Below are 7,185 nucleotides of genomic sequence, written 5' to 3'. Positions count from 1 at the left end.
ATTTTTACTAACTTTAACTTTTACTTAAATTAAGAACAAACGAAATTTTATTTTTAAATTACAATGATGTTTGATGTATTTAGTTATTTTAAAATATTTACAAACTTTAACTTCATAAGCTGCTATAGTTTGGTGGTATATATTTCTTTTGTTTTGTTTTGATTTCACACATTCCTAGGCAACCAGCTGATTTCGAAGATTTCTTCGCTCTTCCTCTTCTTCTTTCGATTCGATCGTAACTCAGAATACCAAATGTTTTTGTTGCGGATCGGAATGCGGGAACGTAATCGAAATGCAGAATAGGGCTGAATAAATTTTGATTGGTGCGGAATCAATTTTTTCAGCAATAGCTCGCGCTTGGTTCACACCGTCATCGCAACAATATATGAAAGTAATTGCAACGCGCTCCACTGGGACAGTAAATGATCAACAGCTTGCTTCGACGATAACCAGCGAACGTTTGACACTCGAAAAATTTTATTATTTTTAAAACCAACGTAGTTTTGAAACTCGGAAAATCATGCACCCTTTTAGCACTATGTGCGAAGAAATTGTAAACATCTCTGGCAAGTTTTTTGACTTCTACGGGAATTTTTTACACGATTGGAAAATTATCAAAATTTAAAAAGAAGTATCCCTCCAAAATTCATTGTAAAATGTATCACTTTTGATCCCTTTCTATCAAAACGGTCACAATAGTTGCGTTCCAGATGCTTCACGATATTCACGAAATTCACGATTTGCAGGAACAGCTGTTTTCCCCATTAATAAACCTTATGGGAGGTGGCCACCTGGAACGACTTCCTGTAAAAACCTGCAAATCGTGAAGCATCTGGAACGCAACTAATGCAAGTGAGCTTGTTTTTTGTCCAGCATATCGCGAGACGGTAAAATAAACAGTCATCCAATTTAAATATCAAATTTTTTGATTTTCATTAAGCATAACCGATAACGAGTCGGTGGCGATTAAGGGAAAACCCACGATGTAGAGAACAAAGGTGGCGCCCATCTCGGTGCCGCTATTCCGCTCTCAGTGAATTCGACAAAGTCGTTGTTTGTATGACGTCACACTTGTGCAACTAGGTTACGTTTTACTTGCAAAATTGTGTCTTATTCTTTCATTCTTGCTCGCGTTTTGGCAATTCTCTCGCAATTGCACCGGTGTAACGTCACACAAAAGTTATTCTCTAAAATCCTCTCTGATGGGCGCAATCTTGTATTCTATCATTCTTGGGGAAGACCCATATTATTTATAATGTGCCCTAAACGAGAGACAGTTTAAGGGCCGGTTGTTCAATGTCTGATTAGCACAAATCGGAGGTAGAAGCTCCGGTTAAGCACAACTACTGCTTTATCGATCACATGTTACATGCATGATGTCGAAATCGTCGATAGTGTAGTAGTAGTGATAACCAGACATTGAACAACCGGCCCTAACACTTCTAATACTAACGGCGCGTTTACATTAGACAAGGCTGTCAAGACAATGAAGAAATACGTATTAGTTGTCAAAAACGCTGATAACTGTCTCCGTGATGTAGGCGCCCTGACAATAGTTAAGACAATTCATTTTGAGCAAAATGTCGAACGCGAACGTTGAGTTATAAGTTGCAGAAATACGCGAGCTATTTATGCAAAAAAACTTAAAAAAAATAATAAAGAAGAGACAAAGTTACATATACATCAACGTCTTTTCAGTTATTATAGTTCTTTTGGTGAGAATTTCTCTTCTTTCTTGCACAAGACGTCAAAATTATTGTCTGCATACGTCAAATCACTGTCCGATTTACTGTCTTCAAAATTGTCAAGACAGTGATTGAGACAATTGGACAAGTATGCAAGAATCTGCCATACCTAAACAAAAGCGTCAGCGTTGTCTGGCTGTCAAAAAATTCTCATGCCCATACAATTTGTATGAAGCATACCGAAACAACGCGGCCTCAACGCTGAGCGGTTGGAAAATCCTATTTTGACAGGGCGTTAGGTATTGAAGTTGGCTGCAGAAAACGGCGAAACTGTCATTTTCGTGTTACACACAAACAAGACTATGCTTATTGTTGGTGTTAGTTCTGCATTTGACGTAGCGTTGACGCTTTTGTTAAGGTATGGCGCTTCGGCGCTAACGCTAGGCGTCTGAAACCGCTCCGCACAGCGCTTTTGTTTAGGTATGGCAGTATTAGGGAAAAGTGGGCATGTATTGCTATTGTCATGACAGTATTGTCCGATGTAAACCCTAACGCTAGGCGTACATTGCATCTGATAGGCCAACCGATTTCTGCCGAACAATTGGACCGTCCGAACTGATGCGCACACTTAACCAGATTAAAATGTGTCAAAATATTTCACTGCTTACAAAATTGTACACACAAATCTAGTTTTCATTACAATTTTGTATGCAGTGAAATATTTTGATACATTTTAATTGACATACTCTAAACATATGATTTTATATTTAATTTTTTCTGTTTTTACACCCAATAAGTTAATTTTTCGCAGTTCATTTTGGTACTCTTCACCTGACATCGGACGAGAAAAACAAACATGTTTGAATTTATCGTCACTGACGGATGTCAACGGCCGAGCACAGTTCGCCCGATGCCGGCTGCAGTGTGCGCGTAGCGTAAGTAAGTAGTAACGCGTAGGGATGCAAGTCAAAAAAATACATCGATGTTTTTTTCGATTCGATACATCGAAATATAGCATCGATAGATATCGATGTATTGTATAAAAATATCGATATTTTCGATGCATTGAATGAAAATATCAGCAGTTTCTTTCAAATAAAAATATACAACAAGAAAATGAAACAATCGTAACTTCGATAAGTGTATAACTCACAGTGAAATGTATTAATTGATTTAAAAGGTTATAAATCTCAATTGTTTTCTGTCCTTTGAGAAGCCTCTTGAATAAAATTTTCGGAAGGTACGGAAGTGGCCACAATTTTTAAATGTTTATAAGCATATTAAAATATTAGTGCGATTCATAAAACGTCGCAAAGTGGCATTTTTGGCGAAGTGCCAATGTTGCGAATAAAGTTGTATGAACAATTTATCGCAACTACGGATTGGAAATGCAAAATTTTTTTAAAAAGCAGCGCGTTAGAGAAGATAAAAGTTTTTACAATTATCACGCCTATTCTGCAACACTTTCGTATTCGGATTTTGCTACGAATCGTAGAAATGGTATGGAACTTTCGAAATTCGTAACAACGGCATGCCTAAAAACGAACGAGTAAGAAATTGACAGTTTTTTTTGCATAATTTTGTACGAAAACAATTCTGTGTCGGAAGCAAGATAAAAATTAAGCAAAAAGATGTAAATCGATGTGTTTGCAGGTAATATTAGTGGTGTTCTTTGTAAAAGATAAATTTTCCTTTAGCATACACGTATATTTTTATCCCCTTCTTTATATAAACGAACAAAAAACAATCTTTGTTGCCCCTTATCGAGAAACTTGGGTCCGGTTTAGTTATTTGTACAATGATTTTCGGTTGTTGTGTCCAATACCATAACCCGAATGCAAAAACCTTAACATATACGTGTAATCAAAGATTAAATTCTTATTTAAAATAAATGTTTAAAATATCCGACCATTAGTTTATTAATAAATTCGGTTTGCACTATGCACTTTTTTGCAAATGTCGATGTGGGTTCTGCCCAAAAATACTGTGGATGGCGTAGCCCGAGTGATATGCACAAGAAATGTTGTATATCCTTGACAAGCGGAAGCCCCTCTTCTCCGGCAACACAGAAAGGAGGATTTTACTTAAAACTTACCTTTACCGATGATATTATGGGCCAAAAACAGAGAGATAGCCGATTTAGCAGCACATGTGCCCGACTAAAGACCTGTCCTGATCCAAATCAATCGATACACCGCTTTCTAATCCCATTTGACAATGTGTTTTCACTTATTTGACGACAAATGCCACTGAATTTGACATAGTGAAAATCAGCTTTTAGTAAGGGTTAAGGCTCCGTTATGCATACTTGGCATTGCTTGAGAGTTGTCACATAAGGAATCTGTTAAATGAGCTTCGCTTGTAAGCGGTTACCCAACGCACAGCATTACATACGTAAAAGTCTGTTGGTTTTTGATTTCTACGTAAAAATGGTATAGCAGTGCATGCAATGCCAAGTATGCATAACAGAGCCTTTATAGTCGTTAAGCGCGGACGAAGGCAAAAGCAAGCGCAACAGGTGGTGGATATAACAAAGTGCATGTTTTTAATGGCTTGAAATAAGCTGTTATTGCATTAACTGGATTGGGAACCAGTTCTTCAGGCATAGGAGAAGTTCTGGCTTGTGGTTCAACAATTCAACCAGAAGTGATAGAGATGCGCCCATGGTTACTATGCCCGACATCTCCGCTTATCTTTGTGAAATCGTTACCATAGCGTGCTCTTACTCCACTGCTATAATTGCAAATGCTATAGAATCCATCGTTTCCTTCGAAATATGTAAAATCAAAAAATTTTACTATAAATAAGAACTTCATGAGTTTTTTTTGAAGCGAAAACTTCTTTAGCGGCGGGAGTGATTTGAAACTCGTTGAAACGAAAAAAGTGACAACAACAGCAAAAACAATAGGCTTTTGTATGTTATTTGCCATTAAGTGTGTAGTTATGTATGTATGTCTCATAGAATTTCAGCGAAGTCTCGAAGTCAAATTGCAGTGATTTTGTTTTTGTTTTCTTCGCTTTTATTGTCGCCTTGCCGGCGGCGCCACAATGCAGCCATACGTATGTATGTACATACATATGTACGTATAGATAGATAGATAGATTAAGTAGAGGTATGCACTGTGACCAGAGGATATATTGTGCCCTCGACTGTTTAGAGTACCTCATCTAATCCCAGAGAACCCAAAAATTTAAGGAGATCTCCGGGGGTTAGCGATTGTATGACTTTCTCACTTGGCCAGTGTTGGCCTAGGTGTCTCTCCCGTCTTCTAGCATCTGCCTCGCATTCGCATTCGCGAAGCAGTTGCAGGGGGGTCTCCTCAGTCACATCGCAGAACCGACATAGGTCGTTAGACCAGATCCCCAACTTGTGCAGGTGACCTTTCAGTCTGCAGTGACCCGTCAGAAAGCCTGCCAATATCCTTATCCTCTTTATGGGGAGGTTTATTATTGCTCTATACCCTGTAAGGTTGTAACCTCCCAGTAGGCTCTTAGCCTGGCGTAGGCCTACCATTTTACGCCAGTGCTGATTCCTTACTGTGTTCCTCTCCTTCCTGAGCTCTTCCTTGATTGTACTAGGACTAATCGCTATGAAGGGCTCAGGCCCTATAGGCGACGGGGCGGCTGCCGTCCTAGCTAGTCGGTCCGCTTCCTCATTGCCGACAACTCCTACGTGACCTGGCACCCAAATTAATTGGATGTCGATGTACTCCGCCAGGGCGTTGAGCTTGATGAGAGTGCCTTGAGTGCTGCCTTTCGCTTGAAAGATACTACGGGTACCGAAAGCTTTAGCATTGGACCGTGGACGCCTGCCCCAATACCGTCGGGAGTTTTGGAGCCATCTTTATACCATTGCATTGAGCTCGCTTGTATCTGCCTCTCCATAAGAGAGGTGCTCCAAGTCAACTTGGTGCAAAGCACTATTTTGAATTTCCTGTCAAAGTTAACTAAATTTGGCCTGTCGTCTCTGGGGAGCAGCGCTAATGGAATTTGGGAGCCTAGCTTGTCTCTGTTCCTTTATGGTAGGACTTTACCTCTACTAAAGCATTCTCTTGCGAAGTTTAATAGAGTTCGCTTTGCTGCCTGTTCTATGGTAAGGTGCAGCGGCTCGAGCATCACCTCCAGCGCCGCCGTCGGGCATGTTCGCATTGCCCCCGTGATGCATACACACGCCAGACGTTGAAGCCGTTGCAAGGGTGGTTCTCGAGACCCACGCTACTGCCCCATAAGTAACTATTGGTCTAACTATCATGGTATACATCCATCTCAGGATCTTGGGACTACAGCCCCAAGACTTCCCTGCCAGATGTTTGCATTCCATTAGTGCCCTCGTGGCTATGGAAGTGATCGCGTCTACATGCGCCTTCCACAGAAGTCTGGAATTTAGTATTAATCCTAGGTACTTGACTTTTGGGGCGACGTTGACTGCGACCCCATTCAAAGTGATGTTCGTCATACCTGGGAGTTTTCTTCTTCTTCTATAAAAGGGGACGATAACGGTTTTGGAGAGGTTGATGCTCAGGCCCATACTCAAGCACCAGCCTCTTGCTAGGTTTAGTCCCCTTAGAATGTCATCCGCACAGCCTTGATAGCGGATGCCATTGTCAGTGAAAGTCCGTAGAAGTTCATCCACAATTAAGCTCCACAAAAGAGGGGATAAAACTCCTCCCTGTGGGCAACTTCTTGCAGTTTGTAGCTGTATAACGCCATCCCCGATGCCGGTTTCAGCTATCCTCGTGTTCAGTAACCTGACTATCCACCTGCGGATGGTTGCCTGCACATGACGTTTTTCAAGCGCCCGGTCGACACTACCGTGAGAGGTGCTGTCAAACGCCCCCTCAATGTCGATGAAGGCACAGAATACTGTCTCCCCACACTCAAGAGCACCTTGCATTTCCGTGGACAGGGCGTATAGTGCAGGGTCCTTGCCACTCTGTAGGCATGTTGGTCAGGGTGTAAAGACGCCACATTAAGTGTGTTGTTCCTGATTTCATGGTCGATTACCTTCTCCTTGCTTTTAGCAAAAAGGAGGTTAGACTTATCGGCCTGAAGGATTTAGCGAGAGAGTAATCCCTCTTACCTATCTTCGGGATAAATATAATCCGAGCCCTCGTCCACATCCCCGAGGCTAGGAGTCCAAAGCCCAACAGACCGATCGGTGGGTGAATAGACTTCTAGCCAGCTTCCAGTCTGCTGGGGATGGCCTAGTCCGTTGGCATGGTACCTCCCCCGAGGTCGGAGTGGCATCCGGGCAGTGGGCCGAGAGCAGGGCAAGCGCCCTCTCTTTATTGTTTCCTGAGTAGGTATCATTAGCTAGCCGGATTGCTAGTCTTGTGTCAGTATGATCCCTCGCCAAGGCCTTATGCAGTCTAGCGGCTGCAGGAGTCGATGTGATAGAATTTACTGAAGCTGCCCCGTTTGGCCTTTCTGATCTCTTTACTGTAATTAGTTAAACTGACTGAATACACCGCCCAAAGCCCTGTACGCTTTGCCCTATTAA

This window comes from Rhagoletis pomonella, unplaced genomic scaffold (genome assembly GCF_013731165.1).
Source record: "Rhagoletis pomonella isolate Grant_MI unplaced genomic scaffold, Rhpom_1.0 Rhpom_scaffold_00003, whole genome shotgun sequence".
NCBI lineage: Eukaryota > Metazoa > Arthropoda > Insecta > Diptera > Tephritidae > Rhagoletis > Rhagoletis pomonella.
The sequence above is the reverse complement of the archived record's forward strand: the minus strand, read 5'-3'. Positions refer to the sequence as shown.